General features: G+C 35.8%; 1 protein-coding gene across 3 annotated transcripts in view; it reads right to left on the bottom strand.

Annotated features, from left to right (window-relative positions):
- Positions 1-15311, bottom strand: part of GABRB1 (gamma-aminobutyric acid type A receptor subunit beta1) — a 370441-nt gene that overhangs the window by 49256 nt on the left and 305874 nt on the right. The gene's annotated exons all lie outside the window — the stretch shown is intronic.

The following is a 15311-nucleotide window of genomic DNA, read 5'->3' as shown; positions in this document are numbered from 1 at the left end:
GTGCAGTAAAGTTATCCCTTTTCTGTCAGGTTGAGACGTCTGCCTCCTTAGAGCTGCCTTTCATAAGGAGAGGAAGCTTTGACTTTAGCTACTATTTTCTGTCCATTCCTGGAGTGGTGTGCTGATGTGGGATACAAAGAAGTGTCAGACATGGTAGCTCCCTAAAAGCACTTACATTCTAATTAGGGAAACCTGACCTGTATTAAGAAAAACATGCTGTAATGTAGTACATAGGCAACAGTAAGGTCTCTAGAGAATAGTGCTAGAAATGAGTTTTGAATGGCAGGTAATAATAATGGTAGTGCTTACTAATTATTTAGCACATGACATGTGCCAATGATATCTAGATAAGCAGAGAGAAAGATAAGAGACACTTTAGGGAAGGAAATAAAGAGGCTTAGAACAATGGAAGTCAGAATATACTTGGTGGGTATGTTCAGGTTTTACTAAAGGAATGCAGCATTGGGTTTGGAAGACATCATACGACCTTGGTACTCCAGGTTATGACCCACTTACAGTGCCACAATCTAATGTCACAAAATCTCTGAAAGCATCTTTATAGTCTAAGAAGCAATAGAAATTGAAAATTGACAGCTTATGAAATCAGTTAGGTAAATTCTGATGCATAAGTCACAATACTACTGTTCTAGGCAGTGTAAACCTTGCAACTTTTCATCATGATAGAAGCCAAAGTCAAAGAAAAATTATGAATGTCATCTCATGGAGGAGTTCATCCTTGCCACGGAATGTTATTCTTCTGCTATTGAAGAATACAAGGAGAAAATGTTTTTGGAAAGTGGGGTTTGGTGTTCAGATTCTTTCCTCTCCCTACTTTATGTTATTCTCCTAATGCTAGGACTCTCTGTGTGGTGGATAAACTTAAAGACTTTTTGGAGCCAGATTGTGTATCTCAAAGGGTTGAATTTATCCCATGGACAATGAGATGTAATTGAGGCTTTTAAAACCAGTGGGTAGCATAATGAAAATGTCTTTATGGAGATATTAATGGATAGAGGACAAAACTGGAGGAAAAAGGCTAGTTAAGATTTTTTTTTTTTATGTAATAATTCATTCTGATGTAATTTGAGGGCCATTAGGAAACTGCGCTAGCTTAGTAAGGGCCAATTTATTTTCTGGCAGAGGTTATTGCAATGATTCACCTGTATACACATTAGAGAGATCTGGGTCTTGGGAAAATGGTTCAATATACAGATAAGTTTGTATGGAAGAGGAAGTCAGACTCATTCTAAATAATGCAATGGCCCTGGAGGTATGTCAAAATGGGGACCTTTTGGGGGGCTATAGGTAGTAGGAGAGCACTGAATGTTATAGTAGAGAATGCCAAAATTAAATTTGCCTATGACGTACTTTCACCTACTATGTCAATCAGGGGACCAGCAGAAGACAAAGGCACATTCTATGTTGGGAGTTAATAAAGGGGTTATTTACAACCCAGTGACAGGACTAAGAGAAACCAACAAAAGATGGCTAAGCATTCCAGAGCCAGGGATAGCCAGGGAGCCAGTTATTAACCACTCTTAGGACTGAAGGATCAAGAAAAGAGAACAGATTAGCTGTTCTCAGAAGCCAGAGGAATTCTGCAGAAGGCTGTCAGCTGGCCCAGTGGCCTTGGTAGAGAGGCAGAGTCCATCCATGGCAGTGAAGGAACCACAGAAATAAATACCTTGATCTCTCCTCTCAGTATCCAATATCTTGTGTATGCCTCCCATTGGTAAAATCAGCCAGAAGACTGAGAGCAAGCAAGCCCATGGACAGGGTCCATGAAAGTCAACCTCCCATAAAACAGAACAGAGTGAGAAAGGGTGGAGAGAGATGCGAGATGGAGATGTAACAAAGGGAAGACATCTAACGTGAATCTTCCTGGTGTCACTAATCACTGAAACCTAGGATAGGAAGAAATGACCCCTATCCAAAATACTCCTCCAGTGGGCCTTTTTTTAAAATGAAAGTTATCCTGAAAATGCTAGAATTAAATTAATTCAAACTAAATGGCAATTCTTTAATGAATAAATAATAGATTAAAAAGTAGGAAGATATTGAAGGGATAAACAGATTAAAAAAAATAGACTGTCTTTTGTAATTTTACCTAGAACTTACCATACTTAAACTGCTGAGGCTTCGTCTGTTTCTGGTTGTAAGCAGTTGAAGAAGGCTGAGCTGAAGATTACAGAACAATAGCATAGGCACACCTCATCTCATTACACTTAGCTTTATGGAGCTTCACAGATATTGGATTTTCATCAACTTTGAGGTAGGACCCTCAATCAGCCAACTCCCTCAGGTAATAGTTAGCATTTATTTTTAGCAATAAAGTACTTTTTAATTGAGGTATTTATACTACTTTTTAAACCTAATGCTAGGTTTGCACAGTTTTATATGCACTGAGAAACCAAAAAATTCATGCAACTTGCTTTATTGCAGTGATCTGGAGTCTAACACACAATGTCACTGAGGTATGCCTGTATTTTTTTCTTTTTTTCTTTTTTGCATGAGGACCGAAGAAGAGGTGGAAGGATGGACAGAAACCAAGGGTACACTTTCAGAGTATGGTTTACTAAAAGTTTATCTCTTTCTCTTCTTTGGCTTATTGCTTTTGTTTCCTTGTTACATCAAGAACATATGCTGATGTATAAATCAAAATCTCAATATTATTTTTAAAATTTTTTGTTGTCATGGTGTATGTTGACTACTCTATTTTCTCTGTTTTTGTTTTAGATTGTTCTGCTTAATTCTTTAGGATTCTTGTTTTTCCCTTGTCTTCACTTTCTCTCTCTCTCTTTTTTTCTATTCTATTTTAAGGAAAAAAACAAATTTTAAACAGCCTTTAAAAATTTTTTATGCTCAGCTTCTAAATATTGGTTTTAACTTGGATTTACTTGTTTTAGTTTTTACCTTTCATCCCTCCGAATTTCATGTTTCTAGTATTTTATCTCACTGGTGCTAGCCCTTTTATCTTCTTTATTTATGTTTGGTTTATCTTGAAATTTTTACACCTCTTATTTTCATGTTTTGATTAAAAAAAAAATCACTGGGTTTAGTTTTTCTTTTCTTTTATTCTTTAGGTTTTATCCTTAATAAACTTTATATTATTTAGGTTAAGATTTTTCTTTATTTTATTTTAAATTTTATTTTTAGACTTAATTTTATGCTTTGATTTGCCCCTTAAATTTCTTCTCTGCCTTCATTATTTTCCTATAATGTTCTTGCTCCTCTCCCTCTCTTTCCATCTTCTTCTTTTTCTTCTTCTTTATTTTGCAATTTGCTTTTGTAATTATAAGAAAGCAAGAACCTTGGCAACATGAAGAAAACTTGTAAAACAAATTGAACCTTCTAAGGCCTTTCAACTGTTCCTCAGTCACTTTTCTACTATCCCCTTAATGAACTCTCAGTTCATTGAAAGATAATCTCTCAAAATATTCACTCTAGGATTTTCAAAAATTCCACAGCAATACCAGTCTCTTTTAGTCTCTCTTCTGTTGGTTGAAGTCCTGTCTTAGTCTATTCATGCTATAATAGAATACCATAAACTTGATGGCTTATAAACAACAGAAATTTATTTCTCACAGTTCTGGAAACTGGGAAGTCCAAGATCAAGGTGTCAGCAGATTTAGTGTCTGGTTAAGTCCTGCTTCCTGATTCATAGAGGGCCATCTTCTTGCTGTGTCTTCACATGGTAAAAGGAGCAAAGAAGCTCTCTGGGTTCTCTTTTTTAAGTATACTAATCTCATTTATGAGGGTTCCATCCTCATGGCCTAATCACCTCCCAAAGACCCTACCTCCTAATATCAGCACATTGAGTATTAGATTTCAATATATAAATTTTAAGGGGACATAAATATCTAGTCTATTGCAGGTTCTAAGGCTAAAGCCTCTGTTATCTTGCTTTTCCAACACATGTAGTTTATACTGTGTGATTTTAGATCATTTCTATCTTTAGTGATTAGATAAGAGTAGCACTGGTGAGAAGTCAACTAGCCTCTTTCCTCCCTTGATCTCAGGACTGTTACTGAGGTCTCCAAATCATCAGATGGAATTTTCTTCTTTCCTGATTCAGTATTTTGAAAGCTAGTCATGGTTGATCTTAATGTCTACCTACCCCTGTCAAAATGAACAGTGTTTCTCTTTTATGATCTTTTTCTTCACAGCCTACATAGGTTTTAATCACCTATGGTGTCCTAAGTGCCATGGCTACTAGGTGGTGTGATGGAGCCTAACTTGGAGTCATTAGGGAAGGAGCTGGATTGCTTCTCTGTGAGCTATTTTTCTCAAAATGGACTTATTAACCTAAGTGGAAAATTATCCTCCAGGCCATTCTTACCAAAGTTTACTTTAAAGTGAAAAGAATCGGTTGTTCATTCTATTTTTATTCTATATTGGTAAACTGGGGACCAGAATAATAGATTATATTATAATATGCCCCTGCTCACTAATATGTTAAAAATGACCTGAGAAAGTCCTCATATCTCCTTTTTAACCCTGGGATAACTATTTCATCATCCTGTAATCAGAGTGAAATTAGAATCAGAGAAGAGTAAAATGAATGGACCTATTTTCAGGCCTGGGAACTGCCCTTCTCATCATTACCAACACACATGCGCTTATTAATCTCTAAGTATATGTCATGGCATATGGTGATCCATAGTATACGGTATATATAACATGGTGCTACAGGAGATAGGCTCTGGAGGAAGGCTGGCTTTAGATCCTAACTCTTACACTCATTAGATAGTTCTGTCATGAACAAATTACTTAAACACTTTCCGTCCCCATTTCTTTATCTCTAAAATAGGTATAATAAATTGCTTGAGATGTAAAGTGTTTATCACTTTACCTGGCACATTATAATTTCTCAGTAAATATAAACTGTTAATAGTATTTAAGAATCAGTTCAGGGGTTCCTATTTCATGAAATAATTCAGGATTGAACCCCAAAGATGCATGAGTGCTCTCTCATGCTTAGACGCATATTCTCTTCTTTCAATCTAGTGCTTCATATACCTCTTCTATATAGCATTTTGTGCATATTTCTTTATGTCATTTTACAATGTGCTAGTGGGATGTCTTTACATGCATTTTTTTCTATTATTAGATAAACATCTTGATGTCAGAGATTATATCTTTTTCACCTTCATATTCTCAACATCAAACACAGTAGCTGGTACATAGTGTGTGTTTAATAAATATTTAATAAAAAATGAAAATGAATGGTTGATGCCTGAAGACTTTTAAATAACTATGCCTTCGGTGCCTTTAAAGGAAGGTAATTCCTTTTACTTCCCAAGCAACAGATGGACTATATGCACTCTGTTCTATCTTCTGAGTATCTAGATGGATAGAGTTTCTCTGCAGTTAAAATAGTGGCCAGGTTAATGGATCACTATGAAAGGAAAAGAAGTCTACGGCCCTATACAATTTCATGATCAATTATAAACTACTCATCCTTTTGAAAATGTTCAAATATTATAAATCTATGTGCAATCGATAGCTAGAAATGTAGGCAGACTCTGAGATAGTATGACTGGAATTTTGAATTTTATGTCTGAGATCATTTTCTTTATCCTATTATCTCTCTCTTGCTTCTACTCTAATTCATTCCTCTGCTTCATAGGCAAATTTCTACAGAGTTGTTTTTGGTTCCTGCATTTTTTTATTACCCGTTCACTCTACTCCAGTGCGGCTTCTGGTCCTATCACCTCCAAACAGTTTATTTAACACAGTCTACAAAACCCTGAGTGGAATGCTTCCTCTCTTCTGAAACCTCTTCTTCCTCAGACTCCCCTCACTCTGACTCCAGCCACTCTGGCTTTGGCTTCAGATTCTCAAACATCCACGTTTCTTCTCGCCATGAGTCCTTTGCATATATTGCTCTTTCTGCCTGAATCTGGAATATTATTTATCCCATACCTTTGGCTAGTTTACTACCAGCCTATAAAATATCTTCATAGGCATGTTTTCATTTAATGCCTAGGAAAATTTTTTTTGCTAAGTTATAGACACACACACACACACACACACACACACAATTATTGGTGTTCTCTTGACTTCCTCGTTTTAGTTTGTTTTATTTTAATTCTATAGACACAATGAACCATTTAAGGCACCATGTTACCTTCTTGCCACTAGCTTCTTGAGTGTCCACATTGTATAGTGGTTACTGGCCTGGACTCTGGAGCCAAATTAACTAGGTTTGAATTCTGGCTTCTATGTTCATCTCTGTTTGATCTTTGTAAAGTTACTTAAAATTTTTATGTTTTCAATTTCTCATTTGTAAAATAGAAATAATAATAATACTCTCAAAGTGTTGTTGTGAAAAGTAAATGAATTAACATGCACAAAGCATTTAGAATAGTATTTGGTGCATAACAGGCACGCAATAAAAATTGTTAATATTATTTCTTATCTCATCACAGCTTGAACTGCCTGGGAGCTTCATGTGTAAGTGACTTTTGGGTCTTAATTGTATGGATTCTTGACTCAAAATTCCATTTTGCTTTGCCTGTAATAACACATATAAAAATTGGAGAATAATTTTGATTCAAACTTCAGATTCTAAAGTAGAGTCCCCATTGTAATGATAGACATTTTGCATTAAATAGGAGAGATGCTATTTGTAGGACTATTAGGATTTGCTATGTAGGATATTAGGATTTGCTCCAATAGACCTGCATAATCAAATCAATAGCAGAAAGTATCTGTGAAACAAGGTTTTATCTGTACTCCCACCTTAACAGAAACATGACTGCATATCGTAATTAGAATCCAGGAATAGAGGCATGTTATATTATCAACACAGGCAGTTCCTTCTATACTTGTTATATGAAATTAGCTATTTCTTTACATATTTTAAGAGGTTGGGTTTCATTTTTATTTTGAAACACCGAATAAGTGGGAAAAACAATCAACTCTGAATTACAGTACTCCTGCAATCAATCGTTTAAAAAAATTAAGGGCAAAGAATATGGTTATTTCTTAGATTTGAAATCCTAAAAATGATCTACTCTGTACTCTTTGTATTTCAGAAAAAACGATCTTCCTTATGCCCCATGACAGATGTCTCCGTAGCCACAGACTCCACCAGCAGAATAACAAGACGATACTCAAGATTATGCTGCATGTGTTCATTTTTTAAAAAGCTTTCCTGTAGAGAGTTGAAACAGCCAATGCCTTTATTGTACATTGTGTGATTATATTTGAATGAATTAGGTGGTCCCCCCACCACCCACCAATGTTGGTCAGTGTAACAGGCTCCCAGCATGAAACAAAATAGAAATTAATTTTTACTTCATGTCTGGTGCAGAAGACACTCAGGTAGAAACACAGATTACTATTTTGTTTAAAAGGGAAATCTGCTTTGTATAGGGAGAAATATTCAGCTCCATCTAATTGTGGTATTTTCAGTTTAGGATCTTTTGACCACAAATTGCCCTCGGAATTTCTTTAAAGGGAATATGTGGGCTTGGCTATTAACAGTAAAGCAGAATGGGAACAGAGGCAAGTTTTCGTCTAAAAATTTTAATAACATAGAATTGAAGCTAGCCCTACAGAAAATGGTATTAAAAACGAAGTAAACAATAAAACATTGAAATTCTTCAGATAATCCCAACAATTCTTTTAAGGATTTAATTTAGTAGCTTCACTATTTATAAATTTGTGTAATAATGGTGCCTTTATTTTACAGAATGCTTTCAGAGCAAATTTCCTCACTCTGGGTCATATTTTTTTCAGCTCATAAAGTGCTCTCTAAGATCCTTAGTCATGTTGAGAATCTGATTTGACTTTTAGGCCAATCAAGGACCATTTAGATGAAATGAACTAATGCATGTGCAAGCACTTTGAAAAGTACAAAGCACTCTACAAATGCAAAGTGGTTTTGCTGCTATTAAATAACTGATGGAAGCTTTAAGGTGGCTTTTCCAAACACTCACCTTTACTGGTAACCACTGAATAACAAATCTCCAGAAAAAAAAAAAGACAGATGTTCCCATCATGATGTTCATTGCTAAGAAGTGTACTTCAGACCTCACAATGCTGCCTGAGCCCCTCAAGGTTTGACACCTTTGACAAACCTTTGAGATTCTATCCAAAAGACATTAATTCTTGAACAAGAATATTTTGAGTAACCATTTCACTGTGTCATAATGAAGTTTATTTCATTTGATTCTCCCAGTGAGTTTAAGTACTGGGAAACTGTAATGAAACTAGTTCTTGACTTTCTTGTGGAAAACACAATCTGAAATTTCCAAGGGCATCATCATCCTCAAGTTATTTAATTAGCACATAGGAGACCTTTGTTACAAATAGTATTTGACAGCAGGACTGTGGGCAGGTTGTGGGCAGGACTGGTCTTTTAAAAACTGAGAGAATCTCCCAAACAAACTATAGATGTAGCATCCAAATTCAGAAATTCCTTGAGACTACATTTACATTAGGATGTTTTCCAATATGTTGCATTGAAATTACTACTGCTATGGGCTGAATTATATTCCCTCCAAAATTCATGTTACAGTCCTAACTGGTTCCTAGTACCTCAGAATGTGACCTTTTTTGGAGATAAGGTCTTTATGGAGGTAACTGAATTAAAATGAAGTTATTAGTACAGATCCTAATCCAAGATGACAGATGTCTTTATGAGAAGTTGGAATTTGGATACAGATACCTATAGAGAAGATTCCTCCTCTGGACCACCTCTGGACTTGAGCTGCAACATTAATTCTTCCCTGGGCTTTAGTCTGCTGGTCTGCCCTACAGATTTCAGACTTGTCAGTTTTCACAATTTTGTAAACCAGTTCTTTAAAATAAATCTCTTTCCACACATCTCATTTGTTCTGTGCCTCTGAAGAACCCTGACTAATACAACTACCTATAGACATTTACATTCTTAAAAAAATATGAATACAAATTACCCTTAAAGTTTACATTCAACTTTAGTGATTGACTGAATGATTTTGGAGGCATGCTGAGGGTTCAAATCTTGGCTCTGCCATTTTCTAGCAATATGTCTTTGAGCAAGCCACTTAAACTTTACAGTTTCCTCATCTGTAAAATAGGAATAACTGGGTTACACTGAGAACTTAAAGAAGAAAATGCTGAGCATTCAAAAAGTGACCAATATTTGCCACATACATGAATGGACATTTAAAATCAGTTCACTACTTTTCACAGAAACTCTTTCCTTTATTTCTATTTATAATGATTATTTTCTAGTCTTTTCTCTGTTTCTTCCTCAACTACCGATGCCTAGAATAACTCCCATACTCTTATGCCTCAACTTCTCAACCTTTAAGTCGGTTTAGGAAATTTGGTGTGACAGGTGTCACATGTCTAACACTATTTCATTACCTATGCTATTTCATTATAATTGTTAGAAAAAAATTTTATTACAAGACAGAAAGGCATCAAGAAACATGAATTTTGGAATCAGAAAGAATGGAATTTGTAACTTGGCTTCTGTTTAGCACCACAGTGACCATTGACATATTTTTAAACTTGGTCTCCATTTCTCCATTTGTAAAACAAAAGTAACAATAAATTACTGACCCTGAAGGATGTTTGTGAGAATTAGACATAATGAGCTATAAGCTGTATTGTAATAATAATATATTATATATGTAATGTGGACTGGGCAAACCTGAGATCTATTGTAACCATTCCTTAGCCTTAAGAGGCATCAAATAGGCCAATAAAACAATATTTTTAATCTGATTATGTTAGGTAGCTAGTCAGACATGAGAGACACAGAGAACAATGGAATAGAGGCCCAGCCTAGAGTCCAACCAAAGAGCACCCCAATAATAGTAGAATTCTGAGTAAGCACATGTGCACTAAGAAGAGTAATATAGCAGCCAGGTGTCAATCAAAATCACTTCACTTGCCAATCACCTAGGAATGCCTTTGGAACCACTCACCATGGCCAAAATATAAGGCAGATAGTCCTGCTTTTTGCCCCTTTTTATGCCTTTCTGGTTTCCCCTCCCTTTTGCCTTTCTTGGTTCTCTCTCTTTTTGGTTGCCTATTGTGGCCTTTTTGCCCTTTGTAGCCATTTTGGCCCCTTTATGTTGGTTACGGCACCAGGACCATTACCTCCTTGGGATATACTTTGTTTTTCTCCATGGGCCTCCTTGGGGACATTCTTTGTCTTTCTAAAATATACTTTTAATAAGACTATTAAATCTCAATGACTTGTGATTCTTCACTGCCATCATTTGAGGAAGAACTGAGGAAAAATGCTAACTACACGTCTGTGCCATCAGTATCCCTCTCCCATGCCCCACTATCGTTGGGGCCACACCAAACTTCTATCGGTTCCAATGGTGACAATTATATCAGGTTTATAACCACAGAAAAACAACAAATAAGTGTTAATTATTTTAAATAGTTCTTTTTATTTTTTTAGGGTGACATCATTAATGAACATTACATAATGGGAACTTCCTAGATAAAAGAACCAATTAAAAAAACAACTAGATCGACATCTCCCAAAGCATTTTTATTAAGGTTTATAGCCCATTCTCCCTTGCCAAATCATACCAGCACCCTCATCACACAAGTAGTACAAAGGCCATCTTACCTAGGACAAGTACTTTCTAACTACTAAACACAGCACTTTCTCATTTCTTCTTTTGTCCTTAGTACAAACGCAGCAAGAGAGGGTGTGATAGACAAGACTGAGTTAGTTCCTGATTGCCATGGTCATTAAAAAAATCTTTGCCTAAAATTTGCTCCTTGGAAAAACCTGTTTGGAGACCAGATTTTGAGGAACAGAGGATGTTCTTAAAATGGAAAACTGACTTTCCTAAATATATGCACTTGATAGTTGTCTTTGGAAGTTTTTTATTTTGCACCCTGAAAACTAATATAAACAAGATATCTATTTGCTTATTCCTTTGTTGGAAGATTCATTTAATGAGAATTTGTCAGTTTCTATTATGAGCCAGGCACTTCGCTTGATACCAGAGATACAAGGAAGAGTTGCACGGACAGGATCTCTTTATTCATGGAGTCTATAGGCTAGATGAGGAGACAAATCTTAATCACATTTAGTCTTGTTGTTAAAAGGAAGGGTTCATTCAATGCATTTATTCAGCAATTATTCCTAGAGTGTCTCCTAGGTGCCAAGCAGCGGGTTATGTGCTGGTTAATAATAGCCACATCCATTGCATGCTGATTATGTGCTAGGCCCTGTACTAGTTGCTTTACTAGTTGCACTTAATTCTCGCAACAAACCTAGAAAGTGAATGTTATTTTATAAATGCAGAAATAGGTTCAGAAAGGTTAAGAAACTTGCTTACAGTGATATAACTAGAAAGTTGAATAGCCATGAGATCTGTATGGCTGCAGGGTCCACACTCAACTGCTGCTCTAAAGCTACTCAGGAGAAGTCCATTTTGTGACTCACACTGTTGATGAACTTAATGACTAGATCAATTTAAGTGTACAGCAGGAGAAGTACTGCTCCCTCAGGGCCCTTGATGTATCTGCATGAATGGTGTTAACAATTTCTATAAATTAGGAAAACAGTAATTAGGCCTATCGAGTTGAAATCCAGGGACCGAAATGGTTTTGTTATAGTTATAGCCACAGATAGGAAAGCAGAGCCATAAAAAGAAATGTATTGCCTTGCTTAATGACCCCAGGAAATCTTCAGACCATATTGTTTTTCTCTTTTAGTCTCTGAAAAAGTAAACAATTCTACTTTAATTCTTTCTAAGATTATTCTCACTTGTGAAAACTGAGTCTCTTCATTCTGAAGGAATGTGATCAGATCCTGGAAAGTACAGTAGAAGCATACATGGTGAGAGTGAATTCATTCAAAGACATCTAGACACCCAAGCAAGTGTTTCTTGAGTTTAAAGATGATACTGCTATGCTAGTAAGTGCTTAACCAAAGAAACTCTGGAAGCTCGTAAGCAGATGGACAAGTGGAAACTGTTCTAGCACAATAAAGAAAACCAGAACCTAAGCTGACAATGAGAGAAAGCTAAGAAACACTTAATTTTCATTATGGAGCCTCAGAAAATCTTGGCAATTGGGAGTACCAGGTACTTTTGAAAATCAGGGTGACAAGTGTCCAACGACAGGGAATTTCTTAATTATGGTACATCCACAGAGTGGAACATGATGCACTGTACAAAAAAAAAAAAATGGAGACTAAGTTTATGATAAAATATGGGGAAATATCCAGAATATATTAAGAGAAAATTCAAGGTGCAAAATGATGTATATGGAACACCACTTTTGTTAAAAAATGGGAATAATAAAAACATATAATTGTATTTTTTTGTGTGGTATTATAATTTACAATAAAAAATATATATTTGGTTTTCTTTCCTTTTCTAGTTCATACCTTCCGAAACCCTTGGAATTTACTGGGGGATAAAGAGCAATGGGAGCATCTTTTGTCATTATAGTTAGTCTCTTGTCCTCAGTTTCTGAGATTGCTTCAGAAATGGATATTTTGTTATGCATAACATAACTCTTTCCCACCACAATTGAGTTTATGTTAATGAGATAGCTTTTGGAAAGCACCTAAGGATGGAGTGGCGGTTGCCAAGAGAACCAACCATGAATGGAGAGTTAGAACTTTCAGTTCCATCTCCAATATCCAGGGAGGGGAGAAGAGCTAGAGGTTGAATCAATTACCAGTGATGTAATCAATCATGCCTATGTAATGAAGCTTCCATAAACACAAAAAGTCTGGGTTTGGAGAGCTTACAGGTTGGTGAACAAATGGAAATTCAAGAAGAGTAGGGTGCCAGGAAAGGGCATGGAAACTTTGCCCTTTTCTTATATCTTGCCCTATGCATTTCTTCCACCTGACTTTTTCTGCATTATATCTTTTTATAGTAAATCCATGCTCTAGAAAGTATAATGTTTTTCTGAGTTCTGTGAGCTGTTTTAGTAAATTAATTGAACCCAAGGAGGGGATTGTGAGAGGTGCAGGTAACAACTGGGATTTGTGATTGGCAAACTGAGTCAGAGGGTGTCATTGGAACCTACAATTTGAGCCATTTTGTCAGAAGCATAGGTATCAGTCTGGGCTTGTGATTGGCCTCTGAAGTAGAGGGCAGTCTTGTGGGATTGAGCCCCTTTACCTGTGGAATCTGATGCTATCTTTGGATAGATAGTTTCAGAGCTGAGTTGAAGTCTTAGACACCCAGCTGATGTCTGGGAAATTGGTTGTTGGTGGGGGAAAACCACTTCTACATATTGAAATTGGGCACAGAAACCAAATATTTTGTATTTGCATAAAGAGAACCAGAAGAATAAATAAGGAACTAATAAAAATCACGAAGTGATGAATGAATTTAGAAGGAAGTGTGTGTGGGGGGTGAGATTTCTCAATATTTACTTTTTAATTTTGTTTTTACTTTTTAATTATGTAAATGCAGTACTATTAAAATAACTTAAAAACAAAGTGGTGCAAAACACATATCTGATAAAGGATTGGTGTCCAAAATATACAAAAAACTCTTAACAGTCAACCCTAAGAAAACAAACAACTCAATAAAAAAAAATGAGTGAAAGATCTGCACAGACACCTCACCAAAGAAGATTCTCAGACGGCAAATTGGTATATGAAAAGATGCTCAACATCACATGTTATTAGAAAACTGTAAATTAAAACAGCAGCAAGATACCAGTAAACACCTAAAATCCAAAACACCAATAGCAATAAAAAACAACAAGGATGTTGTTAATGGGAATATGAAATGGTATAGCCAGTTTGGAAGATAGCTGGCAGTTTCTTAAAGAACTAAATATACTTACCATGCTACCCAGCAGTTGTGCTCCTTGGTATTTACCAAAATGAGTTGAAAACTTATGTCCACATAAAAACCTGTACATGAATCTTTATAGCAGCTTTATTCATAATTGCCAAAACACTGAAGTAACCAAGATGTCTTTCAATAGCTGAATAGACAGTCTGTGGCATATCCATAAATGCAATATTAATTAGTGTTAAAAAGAAATGAACTATCAAGCTATGAAAAGACATGAAGGAACAAGATCCCTTGCCCCTTCTACCATGTGCAAACACAGCAAGATAGCTCTCCATGAACCATGAAACAGGCCCTCACAAGACACTGAATTTGCTAGCACCATGATTTTGGACTTCCCAGCCTCCAGAACTGTGAGAAATAAATTTTTATGTTTTAGTTACCCAGCCTACGGTATTTTGTTATAGCAGCTCTAATGGATTAAGACATTTATGATTACAATTACATGACATTCTAGTGTTTCCAGAATGAAAGTTCTATCTGGTACTTAACATGATAAAAAAGGTTCACAATAAGGCTTACCATTATGAAATTTAGAACATTAGGGAGCAAATGGAATATGTTAAAATACTGCAAAGAAAAAACTATCAACATATAAAGATTCAAAAATCAGAACAGCATTGGTTTTTGCAATAGCAGTTTCTGAAGCTAGAAGACACTGGAATCTTGCCTTCAGAAATGAGAAGGGAATCAACTTCTTATATGGGAGTCTCTATACATAAAAATTTAATCATTTGTCAGGGAAAAATGAAGGCATTGTTAGACATGCAAGGTATCAAAAATATATCTTCCCTGTAGCCACTCTCATGAGGGCAGTATGTAAATTTAGGAAGATGATTTGTGGAATTTAGGAAACAGAGGCTCCCATACAAAAGATAGACAAAAAAGTCTCTAAGACAAAGGAAAAAGAGATCCTAAGATGACAGTCGTGCAGGCAGACCTGGAGAGCAATTTGTTCCAATGGGAATGAGAGAACAGAATTCTGGGAGTGATAGTCCCAGGAAGATTAGTTTGATAGATCACCTGTGTGTTTGAGAAAAGATATACACCTAGAACAAAGAATTTGTAGATGATTTTATAATGAGGAAGAGGCAAATTTGTACAGGAAGGTGAATTTAGTCATATTATACCAAAGAGCTCAGCTGTGAACAATTTTCACTAAGTAGTAATAACGTGAAAATTGAATATCAGTGTAACCAAAAATTGTCATATAACCAGAGAGCATATTAAAAATATTAAATATTTACCAACTGGTCTAATATGGGCTATAAACCAAGGCATACTACACACTGGGTAATACTGAGGGCATTCTGCTGTGCCAGGCATTACTGTGTTCATTGTTGGATTGTGGGAGGATAATATCTGGGAGTTCTATTGCTAGGCTAATAGAGGTGTCACTTGGGAACCTCAGAGAAGTCACTATTTTCCAATCTATAGAGAAGTTTTTCAATGTCTTAATACTAGTGGTTGATTATTAAACATCAATATTAGAGAACCAAAGGAAAAAGAATG

The sequence above is a fragment of the Pteropus medius genome, unplaced genomic scaffold, assembly GCF_902729225.1.
Source record: "Pteropus medius unplaced genomic scaffold, Ma_sr-lr_union100, whole genome shotgun sequence".
Taxonomy (NCBI): domain Eukaryota; kingdom Metazoa; phylum Chordata; class Mammalia; order Chiroptera; family Pteropodidae; genus Pteropus; species Pteropus medius.
The sequence above is the reverse complement of the archived record's forward strand: the minus strand, read 5'-3'. Positions and strand labels throughout refer to the sequence as shown.